We start from the raw sequence: 17,034 nt of genomic DNA, 5'->3' as shown, positions 1-17,034 counted from the left end.
AGGTTAGAAAGCAACCTGGGTTCTCAGACAGACAGACAGACAGACAGACAGACACAGACAGACAGACAGACAGACAGACAGACAGACAGAGAGAGAGAGAGAGAGAGAGAGGCGACGTCATCTTTCCTTCACACCGTGTTTACTACAGCGCGGGTGACCAAAACACCAAACTCGTCACACAGTAGCCAGTGGCTGATCATATACACACACGCACTCTGCCATACTTAGTTAATGTTTTAGCGCGACGTGGGTATACAGGACTGTCGAAGCAGAAGAAGCAGACATACATAGAAGCAGACTCGACACAAGTTTCGTCTTGACGCTGCGTCTCAGCGCACACACACACATACACACACCACATTATTCTGCGAAGCAGCTCAGTGTCCCGTGGATATTATTGCAAGAGATATTTCATACATATTATGAAAAGCCGATGCCGATCTGTTGTTTAGAATTTGGATGGGGGGTAGCGAGTCTCTGATACCTCTCACCTCTGCGCGGGGGTCTAACACCTATTCACAGCGCACACGCTTCTCTTGTGTGTGTGCGCGCGTGCGTGACGTGCGTTTCGTGACGCGCTGTAGTTCTCTGGCAAACGCAGATAATTACAAGCATAACATCTAGCAAGAATTAAACGTATTTACAAATCGTATTATGTTTAGCAAGTAAGGAGACATATATAGTAAATCTCAAAGCACTCGAAATTGTAATTTTTCTATTTTTACAGATTTCTGAAAAGCGCGACTTCCAGAGCATTTATGAGTCATTCTAAATCCCTTTGTTCTCCGCCCACGGGTCCAAACAAGCCCTGCGACCTAAAAGGGTTAACACGTCATTCTCCGCCATGCGTAATCTGCCAATGACGCCGTAACACGTCAAATCTTTTTTATCCCGTTCCGTTTTTGAAACGGTTATCCATGCTTTTATGACCTCTCGCCTTGATTACTGTAATGCCCTGTACGTGGGCGTCAGTCAGGCCTCCCTCTCTCGTTTGCAGTTGGTGCAAAACGCTGCTGCCCGTCTGCTGACGGGAACGCGAAAGCGGGAGCACATTTCCCCTGTGCTGGCTGCCCTCCACTGGCTTCCTGTGCGTTTTAGGATTGATTTTAAGGTTTTACTGTTTGTTTTTAAATGTTTGAACGGCTTGGCACCGGGTTACCTCTCAGACCTGCTGGAACCCTATGTTCCTCTAAGGTCCCTCAGGTCCTCTGACCAGCTCCTCTTGGCCGTTCCAAACTCCAGGCTGAAGCTTAGGGGGGACCGTGCTTTTGCAGTGGCAGCCCCAAAGCTCTGGAATGAGCTGCCACTGCATGTTAGGCAGGCCCCCACTCTGCAGGTGTTTAAATCACGCCTCAAAACACACTTATTTGCTCTGGCTTTTGTTTTTTTAAACCGTTTTTGAGAGACTGGCCTTTTTTATGTGACACATTGTACCGTTTTATTATGTGCTTTTATTACATTTTTATGTTTTATGTCTTATCCTATGTTTGTGGACTTGTACAGCACTTTGGTCAACTTTGTTGTAAATAAAGTGGATTGGATTGGATTGAGATCAATATTTCAAAAATCTGTGATGGCAATCATATTTCACCCGCGGAGACTTGAGATCTCCTGTTGATCTCCTCTCAACTCTCCAACGGTTCAAGCGCGCCATCTGGTGGCCGATCGGCGGATCGCCCAAACAGCAAAACGGAAACGGAAACTGGTGCTCATCCAAATTCGGTCCGGCCACTCGCTATAGCTCCCGGGGCTCCATCTCGACACACTGGATAATCAATCGCTCGCCCTAACTCAATAAACAACGTTATTTGGACATATATAGTATTATACAACCTGGAAATGGTTAATCTAGATCAACATCCCATAATAGAAAACTGTCTACTCTACTCCAAGCTGATCGCCCAACGGCCCGAGGAGACTGGGGTAAGTTTCAGCGTTTATTATTACCGTGTTCGATACAAACTGCTCTGATGATCATATCACCCACACTACATGAATCATCTAACGTTGGCCACGGAATTATAAACGACCCCCCCCCCCCCCATCCGGTCAACATCAGATGATGAGTAGTAACTTCTAGAAGCACGTACATTTGAAATTTTTTATCTGGCGCCGATCGCTATCAAACTGTATTTGATCATCAATATAATGCATTTAGGGCTATAAATCACGTTCTGCAGAATGCTGCAGAAAACGATAAAAACATATTTATACTTTAGACCATATTTTAGTATGAATATGTGAATGAAAAAGTAGAACGTTGCTACATCCTAAACGATAGATACTTGACATTGAATGGGCCATAGTAATGTCAATTTAGCAATACAATTTAAAAAGTTAAAGCCCTGCAAAGAAGGGGAACATCTCCATAGACTTTCAACAGTGGCAGATAGGGGTATATGATCAGAATAATCCCTGGCAGATAAAGGGTTAATTAATCTAATTAATCGCATTTTAATCGCATAACCATTTTATTGCATCATATTGCAAATTGCATGTGTCCGGATGGCAGAATTCAGTACTGTATCTACAAAACCTTCTGTTTAATCATCTTCCATTCTGGTACATTTTAGCATGGTGTTATTCAGTCAAAGATAAAAAAAACATTTATTGATATTCTCATTTGGTTCATTACAATTTACTCAAGCCTAATAACAGACACAGTATTTCTGACACTGGGAATACATTCCCTGTAGGGATGCTCGATATTGGCTTTTTTACCGATACACCGATATTGTCCAACTCTTAATTTCCGATACCGCTATCAACCGATATCAACCGATACCCATATATGCAGGGTTTCCCCCCCCCCAAAAACGGAATAATTTCAGGTAATTAACATTACATATCTCTTGTTGTGGAATTAACACAACATTATGCATACTTTTGACAATAAATAAAATCTGAATTTGTTCTTACTCGCTTGCCTGGGTAAATAAAGGTTATAGAAATGAAAAAAAGAATGATTATTTTTTCTTTATTTTTTTTTAAACCAATTACAGATATTTTCCGATATCACATTTGAATGCCAATATCGGCCGATAATATCGGAAATCCCCTGAGATCCATAGATGTCCCTAGAATCAGATAAGAACATGCAAATGGACCATGTTAAAAAAAGTCTGTAAATGTGTATTCTACGTTCTTATGGAATGAATGAGATTAAAAAAACATTTAAATAAAAAAAAATATATATATATTTCTTATTAATTTTGAGTAAATTTTCATAACGTGATAATTTTCTGTGTAATTAATTAATCTAATTAACGCGATAAACTGACAGCCCTAGTTAAAATCATTGGTAAACAAACGTAGTGCTGAAAATATACACTTTTGACTGCTGTTTTGATAGGTGATATATGCCACGCTAGATCTCAGGTCAGATTGATAACCCCATAACTCATTGGTCTGCTCATCTTGACATCAAGCAGCGTCCTGCGATGTGTTTGACATTCAGAATCCAGTGGGTCTCCAAAATGTTGTTGTTGTTATCAAATTACAACTGACCGACAAAAATAGCGAATGCACGTTTCGACCCCCTCCGTCATTGACTAGGTCAAGTGATAGAAGTTGCGAAATCTCTATTTTGTTTTATCACCGGGAAGTTTTTATCTGACAAGTATGACCCTGTCGTTAATCAGATGATTTCCATTTCCCTAATCCGTCGCACTGCAACTGGGGAGAGTTACTCGACGAAGCTTCAATGCAACGCTTAATATCTAGAGTCATTATTCTATATCATTTGAATAAGACTAGATTATCTACTTCTTTTTTACGTCTCTGTAGTGAGAAGAAAGACATCTGTAATCATTACCGCTAAAGTCTTTACATCATAAATAATGTGTCGACGGGGCAGCGTTCCTGCCGATTTTCCTTTATCATGCAAAATGGGTTCTTAAAAGTGCAACATATTTTAAAGCTTACCAGGATGGTTAGAAGGAGTAACACGAAGTATTTTCCAGAAAAGGTTTAATCAAAAATACAAGGATTAGATAAGAATGCAAACATTTCCAAAGAATCTCTTACAGCAGTAAAACATGTCAAAATCCAAAAATCAAAATCTGTCTATCCCCAGTGAGCTAGCCTTTTTATAAGGAGGTCCGTCACGTCACGCCATCATCAGTACATAGCTCCAATCATTGTATTGTACGTGTACAGTAAGTATCATCCCTCTTTTCCCCTACTTGAGTTACATATCAAATCAAGTAAAAAATCCGTTTACTGTATGTATCAAAGGTGTAGGTATCATCGCCAAGCATATCATTCTTTTTAAGCAAAGAATTATGAAACATAAAATTAATATAGCATTATATATATATATATACCATTATACCAACAGCATATGTGTTTCCATAATTATTACATGTGAAAAGTAGTTTATACGGCTATAGTGGCCCCTCTCTTCTCCATGGCCTCACATTTCAGCCGGTTACTCCTTTACTGCACATTCTAGGAAAGGGCCCCGCAGTATTGAGATGGAAGAACTTATACTTAATCATTATAGGAGAGAGGGGGAAGCACACATTTATTACATACAAAAAATGGTAGAACAGGAATATCGTTTTATAATCAGTCTTCCAACCAGAGTTAGAAACCAGGGCTATGCTTTTGATTACATTTTTATTAAAATTTCTTTTATTGATAAGGCTTGCTGCCTTTGTAACCGGCCCCTTTCTTTCTTGGCCTTGTGGGGGGCTTTTCGTACTCAGACCAATATCTCGTCGTGGGGGGGGGGGGGGGAAGAACATGTCTCTGGCAAACATAAAGTCACTGGAGGGCGAGAGGTCATCAATCGTGGGTCCTGCTGGCTGTGACCCTTTACACCTCCCCTGGCCTCTTGAACCACCACAGCCCCTCGCTCGATGGACGGCTGGACTGGATAAGTCTGCAAATCCCTCTGAACCCGACGGGTTCCGGTCCAGGTCTCGATGTGGGCCACGCTTACTTTCGGGTAAAAGATTAAATCAATCTTGAAGTATTCACAACTTTTCCCCCAAGTTTCTACGGTAGCCCACGTTTTGCCATAGTGGGGGTCTCCCTCCCGTGTCGCCTTGTAAATCTTCACCCAGGCGGGGACGATCCCCTGCCAGTTCTCACCCTCCAAGATGTGAGAAATACTTGCTCGCATTTCTGACCCCGTGCTTAAGAGAAAAAAATCATCAAATGGCATTCTGGTAAAAGGGTCAGAATAAGGCCTTTTTTCTTGGCTTATCCCCACTATTTCGGACCAAGTGGTGGGTGACTTAAGTTCTTCATTGGTCATCTTCCTCCCGTCTTCAGCATACAGTTGAGATCGCTGACCGTCGTCTACTCCGTCCCACCTTCCCCGATGAAGAGGCATTCGTCTCACCCAGGTCGATCCCAAGGTCTGAGCAGGTGTCATATCCGATGATGCGATCGTTGTTGCTGGCGATCCTAGGTCAGGCATCACCGGTGAAGCCAGAGTCGGTGATGACATAGTTGACATGAGTGTCGCTTCTCTAGGGACGTGGGTCTCGTTTCCCAAAATACCCATCACGGAATCCATTAGACCTTCATGTAACATTATTTCATCTTCCAAGATGGCAAATCCCGTAACGGCCATTTCTTCAGTTTCTGGGTTGCTCGCTGTGCTCTGTGTGTGTCTCTGTGTTCTGATAAGAGAACACTGTTCTTTATACACAAATATTTTCTTATCTTGTAAGGGGATCATTTAAGAAGGGGCACCTTCTCAATTGGAGGCCATATTCGCTGTCTTACATTATTTATTGCTCCCCCCATCTGGGGGAAGAGACCCATATGACGTAATAGATTTATAGCAACGATCACCCCTATTATCAAAATGCAGGGGAGAGCCCAACGCATAACTCCCAGAATGGCAGTTCTAGCCGTCTGTACCACAGAGGTGGCAAAATTCCATAAATCACCCACACCGTCCTTGAGCGCAGTCCCAATGTCTTCAGCCCCTCGGCCGATGATGGAACCTAGTACCACCGCAAATTGAGTGAGGGCCTTCCCTTTGCTCCATTCGTCCACATGTGGAGTTCGATCCTGTGAACAGGATCCGTTTGTCATGTTGTTAGCATGTGAAAGGGGAAAGACACCCTCTAGGTGAAACCCCCTCCCTGTCCATCCAAACTCTTGGTTCAGCTGTCCTCCTGTTTCCAGATAAGCAGCTATGGGTTTCCATGGGGATACAAAGTCAAACAGGGCTTTGTTACATCCCGTGCAGGTGTTAAACAGGTGTCGGTTACCACTCCCTTTGTTATTACAATACTGGTTATTGATGAAATTCCATCTGTTTAACAGATATGCCTCCGGTGGCCAATAGTAAGGGAATCCTTTATCTAGAGCATGTTCGAACAGTGTTGCTAGGTTTCCACACTTCAAAGTCTTTGCCTGCCATGTGGCCTCATTCTGCTTCGCCCCTAGTCGTGCAGTGGGGGAAGAGCGATAGCAGTTAGCCACTATCAAGGGGATGCTTACGGATCAGGGGAATTTGGGGTCATAATACAGTGTTCCAGACCCCCCCAAAACTGCCCTCCACCTCATTAGGTCATCGGTGTCCCGTATGGGGAATCATACCAATGCATATTATTCCATGCACGTTCCTGTGGGGGAGGGTTACGTACAATGTAGTACCTTTCTACTATTCTTCGAGGGTCGCATCCTATCTCCTGGGCTTTTGCCAGAGGAAGAGTGCCCCAATGGATCCACGTACTATTAGTCCCATTCCAGGATCTCCCCCTGGTCAGGGTCCGAGTAGAGGCTAAATCCACCATAGCTTAGGTAGCCTCCTCCACATGTAGGTCTAGCTTTAGCTGGTGGCTGTTGCCGGGTTTTGGGAGGCCGAAGGTGAGCCTTCTCATCTCGTGGCTCCTCCCCTTCCCTTTCCCCCTTGTTGTATTTTTGGTTATGCAGCATTTTGACCTGGTCATATAGCATACATTCGGTACGTAACTGGTCTCGGGACCGTGCTGCGCATTTGGCTGCCAGAGGCAGTTCAAGCAGTAAGCCTGATCCTCGCACAGGTCCTCCACGTATGACTGATTCTGCTGCAACAGTGAGAGACAAGCTCCTGTCTCGCACCTGTGGGTTTAGTTTCTCCACCATGTTTTCCCCTGGGTCTTGACCGGGGGTTCTTACTTCTATTTCCATCCTCTTGAAGCTCTTCCCACACTGGTCACAGCAGTAAGGTTTCTCTCGTGTGTGCACCAGGGCTCGGATTGGGCTTATGGACGGGGCCTCGTTCAACCAGTTTCTTTCTCTCCTGGTTATTTCGGCCATGGCCCTGTCTCGTTTGTACACCTGTTCACGTAGTACGTCATAGCCTGCATGTAAATATGCATGCTTGTATGGTTCTGTTATCTCAGGGTGAGACAATACTTTCTCTGCCTCGAGTGACCGGGCTAAGGCCCGAGCCTTTCCCCATGTCACGGGATATGATGGCATAATATCCCCTGTTTCTTCTCCTTCACTTTCGTCAGAGACATCCTCCAATCCTGAGCTCCAGGTCAAGCCCGAGGGTGACTGAAAGGTGGTGCCTTTCAGAATAGGCCCCTTGCCTATAGGTCTCAGTTTGACCGGTTTCGCTATCTTGTTCCGAGGTCTAGGAGGTTCGCCCCTCGGGTACCGAACATTCTCCCTAGATCTTGATCGAGATGAAGACCTGGAGGATGCTCTGGAGTTTGACCTATCCCGGTCTCCCGGGATAGGTCAGTATACTCCTGTTCGCTACTTGCTGGGTCGTCCCCTGACTCCGGGGGACAGCCTAGAAATCTATGGATACTCCTGGCCAGAGATCGCGCAGGTTCCGCCTTTTCAGGTTCGAACTGTACTGTCGGTCTCCTGGGTGTGGATGATTTCCCTCTTTCCGCCACTCGGGAGGAGTTCTGGGAGTTGGACCTTTCTTTCCTGGGAACGGGTCCCGACCCCTTAGGGTTCGGAGGGGGAGTGAGAGGTACCAATCCAGGCTCATCGTCCTTGTCTTCCTCACCCTCCCCTGCTCTATCCAAGGCCAGGGTTATTGCCTCATGGTCCCTAGGTTCCACCATGAGACGGATCTCTGTGTGCTCTGCATTCCTTAGGCTTGAGATCGCGCTGATTACGGCTTCCCCCAACCATATGCCTCTTTGGCCATATCCTCGAGACCTGCCCCACATCAGGTTTATGGCTAGTCGGTAGGGCAAGTCCTTAGTACCATGGCCAGCATAGATTTCTCTTTTTTGCAGTAGTTCCTTCATACGGGACACCAGTTTGTCCCAGTTCTTTTGTGAGGACTGTACTTTTTTGTACCGGTATTGGCTTAGGGTCACATGGACAACTTTCTCCGCGTGAAACACATTATAATCACACTCAGTGATTACTGCCTTGCCCGGTTTCAGGGGCTCTTTGGTCCTTATTTCCATTACCTGTTTCCTCAGGTTCCGGTAGTAAGCGCCTCCTGCCATTACCATGCTTGTTTCCCATCTACCATAGTTCGTCAATGACGGTCCAGTGAATGTGAGAATTGACCATGGTGCGTCAGAGTTGTCGGTCCAGACTGGGTAGTTAGTGACCGTTATGTCTGGTGTTTGTATGTGAGAGTTTGTAGATGTTCCTCTCACCCCTGAGTGTTCACCACGGGGAGAGGTATAGGTTGCCCTCGCTTGTCTCACTTCCTCGTGAACACGTGGTCCTGGGCTTATGCACCGCAGGGAGTGATCTCGCCCTGGTGTGGTTGATCCCCCCCCAGGGTCGGGAGGTGTCCCCTGAGTGTAAATCCCCCCATTTCATATCCTGAGGGATTGCTCATTGAGCGGGGAGCCCCCTGGCCCATGTACCCGTGGGTGGGAGCAGGCAGTGCTCGGCCTGTTTCTGCTCCTAGGTCCTGACCCTGTTCCTGTGTCATCCCTTCCTGGATGTGTCTCGCACAGGTGGAGTGGAGCTCAGGGCTTTCAGGGTTAGTGAAACCCCCCCGGGCCTTCCGTCTCCGTGCTTGGAGGCCGAGTGTCTGGTGTTTTCTCATATATCCTCCTTGGTCCTGACAGGGGCCACGTAATTTGGGCCCTCTGTTCTGAGTGACTCACTTCCCGTGGTGTTCCCGGGGGACCAGACCATGTCTGGTTTCTGTATGCCAGCTCGTTCATGACCTGTGTGAGGTCTCCGACCATAGTGGACTCGATTTCCTCGAACAGGTTCCCCCAGCCATTACGGTAGTCTGGTGGCCATGCCTCCATTTGAGCTCTGCGCACTGTGTTTGCTTGGTATTTATCCGGGATCAGCAAGACCACTGCCATTGATGCAGCTGGTATTTCTTGGTAGGCTTCCAAGAAGCACCATATGCTCGTGTTGGCATCATAGTGCCAAATCCCTATTCCAAACAAGGTCATAACTAGGCTTGTTATGCCTGCGTCCTGGGCTTGTCTGAAAATGTTCCTGTAGTATGCCAGGAGTACTCGGGTGTGGCTGTTCCTGGCAGTACGTCCTGCATGGCAATTGTCAGTATCCCCGCGTAACCCTTATTTTTAAGTAGGTAGGGGACTCCTACCAGCACCGTGCCGTCCTTAAGGAGGTTACTAGGTTGTCTGGCCACTTCTCTTGCACACCAGTCAGCGTAGCCGGGTCCTGCCATATCTTGTATGATTTTTGCCATTCCTCCTCCATTACGTAGGCCTCGGTTGGCCGGGTTAACCACAAACGTGTAGTTTCCTTTTGGTACAAAGTTTTGTAACCATATGGAGCAGACCCATAGGTGCTGTATATGCTTAGGGTTTCCTGGTTGAGTTCTTGGTTTAATAGTACAAGAGATTTCATTCAATTTTGACATGTCAGGTGGCATGGTCTGCTCCCCTCGCGGGGAGTTTGGTGTAGGGATTTGGGGCAGTGGGTTCCACTGTCCCTGAAGTCCCAGGCTGTCGGGCCAGTATGCGGGGGCCGTAGCTGTCGTGGCCTTCCGTGTTCCAATTACCGCCTGCTGTACAGCCGGCCGCTCTGGGTACCGTGAGTCGCTTGGTTCTGTGAATTCCTCACCTTCCGCAAACGTTTCAGGAGACTCTGGGTGGTCTCCCCGCTCTCCTAGGTATTCTAGACCCAGGCCGGGTATAAAAACTCCCAATCCATCATCCGAGGGTAATTCCTCGTCCTCGGTGATGTGGGAATGATTGTGAGACATCGTGTTAGTACTGGCTCGTTAGCCGGCACTGCTGTAGTCTCGGGCTAGGTAGCTTCCTGTTAGCACCAGCTCGTTAGCCGGCGCTCCTGTAGACTAGGGCTGTGTAGCCTCCAGTTAGCATTCGATTCACTTGTGGCTAGTTAGCCTGCGTTCCTGTGGGCTCCGTTTTGGTAGCCTTCAGTTAGCATTCAATTCACTTTTGGCTAGTTAGCCTGCGTTCCTGTGGGCTCCGTTTTGGTAGCCTTCAGTTAGCATTCAATTCACTTGTGGCTAATTAGCCTGAGTTCCTGTGGGCTCCGTTTTGGTAGCCTTCAGTTAGCATTCAATTCACTTGTGGCTAATTAGCCTGAGTTCCTGTGGGCTCCGTTTTGGTAGCCTTCAGTTAGCATTCAATTCACTTGTGGCTAATTAGGCTGAGTTCCTGTGGGCTCCGTTTTGGTAGCCTTCAGTTAGCATTGGTAGCAATGGCTAGGTAGCCATCCTCTTAGCACCAGCTCGTTAGCCGGCGCTCCTGTTGACTAGGGCTATGTAGCCTCCTGTAGTCTCGGGCTAGGTAGCTTCCTGTTAGCACTGGCTCGTTAGCCGATGGTGAGCTAGTTAGCTTTTGTCTGGCTAGGGCCAGTTCATTTCCTGTTAGCACTGGCTCGTTAGCCGATGGTGAGCTAGTTAGATCTCGTCTGGCTAGGGCCAGTTCATTTCCTGTTAGCACTGGCTCGTTAGCCGATGGTGAGCTAGTTAGCTCTCGTCTGGCTAGGGCCAGTTCATTTCCCGTTAGCACTGGCTCGTTAGCCGATGGTGAGCTAGTTAGCTCTCGTCTGGCTAGGGCCAGTTCACTTCCTGTTAGCACTGGCTCGTTAGCCGATGGTGAGCTAGTTAGCTCTCGTCTGGCTAGGGCCAGTTCACTTCCTGTTAGCACTGGCTCGTTAGCCGATGGTGAGCTAGTTAGCTCTCGTCTGGCTAGGGCCAGTTCACTTCCTGTTAGCACTGGCTCGTTAGCCGATGGTGAGCTAATTAGCTCTCGTCTGGCTAGGGCCAGTTCACTTCCTGTTAGCACTGTTAGCTCGTAGATTTTTCTACTGGAGGTTTGATTCTAAGGCTCCCTTGGCCCTTGACTTTTAAGGCTCCCAAGGCCCGCTAGTCGCACGTAGTTTTCTACTTAAGTTTTGAATCTAAGTAAGCATTATGTTACTTTAAGTTCAAGTGACTTTTTAAGGCTCCCTTGGCCCTCGACTTTAAAGCTCCCAAGGCCTGCAAGTCGCACGTAGTTTTCTACTTAAGTTTTGAATCTAAGTAAGCATTATGTTACTTTAAGTTCAAGTGACTTTTTAAGGTTCCCTTGGCCCTGGACTTTAAAGCTCCCAAGGCCCGCTAGTCGCACGTAGTTTTCTACTTAAGTTTTTAATTTAAGTAAGCATTATGTTACTTTAAGTTCAAGTGACTTTTTTAAGGCTCCCTTGGCCCTTGACTTTTAAGGCTCCCAAGGCCTTTAACTTTAAGGCTCCCTTGGCCAGCTAGTCGCAAGTCGTTTTCAGTTTTGACTCCAAGTAAGCATTATGTTACTCCAAGTTCAAGTGACTGTAAGGCTCCCTAGGCCTGCTAAACTCTAAGTAAGCATTATGTTACTTCAAGTTTAAGTGACTTTAAGGCTCCCTAGTCCTTTAACTTTAAGGCTCCCTTGGCCAGCTAGTCGCAAGTCATTTTCAGTTTTGACTCCAAGTAAGCATTATGTTACTCCAAGTTCAAGTGACTGTAAGGCTCCCTAGGCCTGCTAAACTCTAAGTAAGCATTATGTTACTTCAAGTTTAAGTGACTTTAAGGCTCCCTAGTCCTTTAACTTTAAGGCTCCCTTGGCCAGCTAGTCGCAAGTCGTTTTCAGTTTTGACTCCAAGTAAGCATTGTTACTCCAAGTTCAAGTGACTGTAAGGCTCCCTAGGCCTGCTAAACTCTAAGTAAGCATTATGTTACTTCAAGTTTAAGTGACTTTAAGGCTCCCTAGTCCTTTAACTTTAAGGCTCCCTTGGCCAGCTAGTCGCAAGTCGTTTTCAGTTTTGACTCCAAGTAAGCATTATGTTATTCCAAGTGACTGTAAGGCTCCCTAGGCCTGCTAAACTCTAAGTAAGCATTATGTTACTTCAAGTTTAAGTGACTTTAAGGCTCCCTAGTCCTTTAACTTTAAGGCTCCCTTGGCCAGCTAGTCGCAAGTCGTTTTCAGTTTTGACTCCAAGTAAGCATTATGTTACTCCAAGTTCAAGTGACTGTAAGGCTCCCTAGGCCTGCTAAAATCTAAGTAAACATTAAGTTACTTCAAGTTTAAGTGACTTTAAGGCTCCCTAGTCCTTTAACTTTAAGGCTCCCTTGGCCTGCTATTCGCAAGTAGTTTTCTACTTAAGTTTTGACTCTAAGTAAGCATTATGTTACTCCAAGTTCATATTCTCTTGGCTGTTATTACCTTTTCAATTAGTATAAAAGCCCACTTCTAGGGACACCATGATATATGCCACGCTAGATCTCAGGTCAGATTGATAACCCCATAACTCATTGGTCTGCTCATCTTGACATCAAGCAGCGTCCTGCGATGTGTTTGACATTCAGAATCCAGTGGGTCTCCAAAATGTTGTTGTTGTTATCAAATTACAACTGACCGACAAAAATAGCGAATGCACGTTTCGACCCCCTCCGTCATTGACTAGGTCAAGTGATAGAAGTTGCGAAATCTCTATTTTGTTTTATCACCGGGAAGTTTTTATCTGACAAGTATGACCCTGTCGTTAATCAGATGATTTCCATTTCCCTAATCCGTCGCACTGCAACTGGGGAGAGTTACTCGACGAAGCTTCAATGCAACGCTTAATATCTAGAGTCATTATTCTATATCATTTGAATAAGACTAGATTATCTACTTCTTTTTTACGTCTCTGTAGTGAGAAGAAAGACATCTGTAATCATTACCGCTAAAGTCTTTACATCATAAATAATGTGTCGACGGGGCAGCGTTCCTGCCGATTTTCCTTTATCATGCAAAATGGGTTCTTAAAAGTGCAACATATTTTAAAGCTTACCAGGATGGTTAGAAGGAGTAACACGAAGTATTTTCCAGAAAAGGTTTAATCAAAAATACAAGGATTACATAAGAATGCAAAAATTTCCAAAGAATCTCTTACAGCAGTAAAACATGTCAAAATCCAAAAATCAAAATCTGTCTATCCCCAGTAAGCTAGCCTTTTTATAAGGAGGTCCGTCACGTCACGCCATCATCAGTACATAGCTCCAATCATTGTATTGTACGTGTACAGTAAGTATCATCCCTCTTTTCCCCTACTTGCGTTACATATCAAATCAAGTAAAAAATCCGTTTACTGTATGTATCAAAGGTGTAGGTATCATCGCCAAGCATATCATTCTTTTTAAGCAAAGAATTATGAAACATAATTAATATAGCATTATATATATACCTTTATACCAACAGCATATGTGTTTCCATAATTATTACATGTGAAAAGTAGTTTATACGGCTATAGTGGCCCCTCTCTTCTCCATGGCCTCACATTCCAGCCGGTTACTCCTTTACTGCACATTCTAGGAAAGGGCCCCGCAGTATTGAGATGGAAGAACTTATACTTAATCATTATAGGAGAGAGGGGGAAGCACACATTTATTACATACAAAAAATGGTAGAACAGGAATATCGTTTTATAATCACTGTCTTCCAACCAGAGTTAGAAACCAGGGCTATGCTTTTGATTAAATTTTTATTAAAATTTCTTTTATTGATAAGGCTTGCTGCCTTTGTAACCGGCCCCTTTCTTTCTTGGCCTTGTGGGGGGCTTTTCGTACTCAGACCAATATCTCGTCGTGGGGGGGGGGGGGGAAGAACATGTCTCTGGCAAACGTAAAGTCACTGGTGGGCGAGAGGTCATCAATCGTGGGTCCTGCTGGCTGTGACCCTTTACATAGGCTACTTTACTTTACTCTTGGCTACATTTGAAAAAAAAACTGCAACATTAAATAATACGGACTGTATTGATCTATCTATGACGTGAAATAAATCTTAGCCCGATACCGGGCCCGTCGGGCTTAATTTGTGAGAAATCATTAGTGACTGCGTTCATATCAATTCTACAGACATCCTTGGATTTAAATAATTATAATAATAATATTAGGAAAGCTAACTAGCGGAAAGCTAGGAAAGCTTACTAGAGGAAAGCTAGGAAAGCTTACTAGAGGAAAGCTGGGAAAGCCAACTAGAGGAAAGCTAGGAAAACGAACTAGTGGAAAGCTAACTAGTGGAAAGCTAACTAGAGGAAAGCCAACTAGATGCAAGCCATCTAGAGGAAAGCCAACTAGAGGAAAGCTTACTAGATGGAAGCTAACTAGAGGAAAGCTTACTAGAAGAAAACTAGGAAAACTTACTAGAGGAAAGCTAGGAAAGCTAACTAGCGGAAAGCTGAATGAATGAATGAATGAATGAATGAATGAATGAATGAATTAAAACTTTATTTAACAGATTGCAGAATGGGTACAATACAGTACGGCTCAATACATACAATTGGTAAGGGGATGCAGACCTGAGAAAGACGTTTGTCTTGTTTCCATCAGGGTCCCCCATTTTCAATTCATATAGACATTTATGACATACACAACATACATGACATTTATGGCATAGGGACATATAGGTATTTAGTACTGATACATTTGTGACATAGGCGGTATTCAAATATACAGTACTGTTACCCCTAGATCCTGACAGAGTATATACATATGATGGGGAGGGGACTGTACATTAGGAGGGGGTGGGTGGGTGGGAGGGAAATATACATACGGCGGGGAGGGAATATATACATGCGGTGGGGAGGAGACTGTCTATTAGGAGGTGGTGGGGGTTTTGGGCATTTACGGTGGCCAGTTTCGAATTGCAGCCTCCCGTAGGTGCTCTTTAAGGGCGGTTTTGAATGTGGGCAGGGATTCACATTCCTTTACAGCTTTGGGTAGGGCGTTCCACATTGTTGTGGCATAATTGCGAAACGTGTTTAGTCAGGAAGCTGGATGCCATCATGGAGAACCCCTACCACCCCCTCTACGACGAGCTAGTCAAGATGAGAAGCTCGTTCAGCCACAGACTCATCCCCCCCCGACACTCAACTAACCGCCTCGGACAGTCCTTCATACCAGCGGCCATCAGGCTCCACAACAGTGGGCAGCGACTAGCAGCCTCCAGGCCCCACAACAGGGGGCAGCGACAGCGACTGCTACCAGACATTGACCTGGGACTTATAGGAACCCAAGGGGGACAAAGTAGACTACCCTGGTACTTTGATTAATGTATACTCAGTAGATAGTAAATTATTATAACACTACCTCTTGCATACTGCACCTCATGTGACACTGTGAATAATGTGAATATTCCTCAGCTAGTCAGATAGTAAATTATATTGACCATATTGATCAAATTGTTTACACTGCCTGTGTTGTCTTTTACTACCTGTATACTGTGTTGTTTTACTACCTGTACCCCTCCCCCCCTCCCCCCCATGCTGCTATGATGCCTGAATTTCCCCAAGGGGATCAATAAAGGAATATCTTATCTTATCTTAGTCCCTTGTTTGAGCCGAATCTGGGTTTAACATGATTTGTTGAGCTTCCTCTGGTGTAGTGGTTGTGGTATTCACTGACCTTTGGGAAGTATTTTGACATGTACATGGGCACCCCGGTCGTATAGTGTATCTTGTAGACCAGGCCCATTGCAAGTTGCTGTACTCTGTCGTCTACTCTAAGCCATCCTAGGTTGGCAAAGTGGGCAGGGGTGAGGTGGGTTCTGGGGTTCAGGTCAAGTAGTAGTCTGACCAGTTTGTTTTGTGATGTTTGTAATTTTGTTTTAAGCGCCTTTGAGGTGCTTTGGTACCATGAGGTGCACGCATAGTCATAGTACCCTTGAATGAGTGCTCCTGCCAGAGTCTTCAGGGTATTCTTGTTTACCAGAGAGGAGATCCGGTACAAGAATCTAGTTCGTTGGTTGACTTTTTTTATTACATTGGATGCCATTTTGTCACAGGAAAGATTTGCCTCTAGGATGGAACCCAGGTAGGTAATTTCGTCTTTCCTTGTGACAATATTGTCACCCACTGTAACTGAGAATCCGTCGGTCTTGCTGAGTTTGTTATTTGAACCGAAGAGAATGGACTCTGTTTTGCCCATGTGTAATGATAGTTTGTTATCAGCGAGCCATATGCAGATTTTGCCTAGTTCCGTGCTGAGGGTTTTTTCAACCTGCAATTTGTTCTTGTCAGAGACCAGCAGGGCTGAGTCGTCCGCAAACAGGAACAAGTTGCAGTCACAGGCTGACGACATGTCATTTGCATATATTAGGAAGAGTAGCGGTCCTAGTATGCTTCCTTGTGGAACACCACAGCTCACTGTGAGGGGGGGGGATAGAGTACCGTTTACCTCTACCATCTGTTCTCTCCCCTCCAGGTAGGATTGCATCCAGCTCACTGATAGGCTATCAAAACCAATTGCTTTTAGCTTGTCCATTAGAATGGAGTGATTGACAGTGTCGAAGGCCTTTTGTAGGTCCAGCATGACCATGCCGCAGTATTTGCCAGCGTCCACCTCTTGTTTGATGTGGTCGTTCAAATAGAGGAGGCATGTGTCAGTGGAGTGGGACGTTCTGAAGCCAGATTGGAATTCGTAGATTAGGTTTTTTTCCGCCAGGTACTTTTCGACCTGCAACTCAGAAAGCTCAAAGCTAACTAGAGGAAAGCCAACTAGTCTTTTCTGAAGTAGAAATGTCACCCTGCCCCTTTAACTCATTCTGCGCCATCGCTTAATGCGCGAGAGGGCGCTAGAACACCACCGCTTTAATCAATGGGGGGACTGCAAGATTTGCGAGTGCTTAAAATATATCT

The 17,034-nt window shown here is 45.3% G+C and overlaps 1 protein-coding gene across 1 annotated transcript in view; it reads right to left on the bottom strand.

Moving 5' to 3' along the window:
* dnajc10 (DnaJ (Hsp40) homolog, subfamily C, member 10) overlaps window positions 1-17,034 on the bottom strand; it is a 143,241-nt gene that overhangs the window by 34,751 nt on the left and 91,456 nt on the right.

The sequence above is a fragment of the Notolepis coatsorum genome (genome assembly GCF_963971535.1).
Source record: "Notolepis coatsorum genome assembly, chromosome: 5".
Classification (NCBI taxonomy): Eukaryota; Metazoa; Chordata; class Actinopteri; order Aulopiformes; family Paralepididae; genus Notolepis; species Notolepis coatsorum.
Note: the sequence above shows the minus strand (reverse complement) of the source record. Positions and strands in the feature narration are given on the sequence as shown.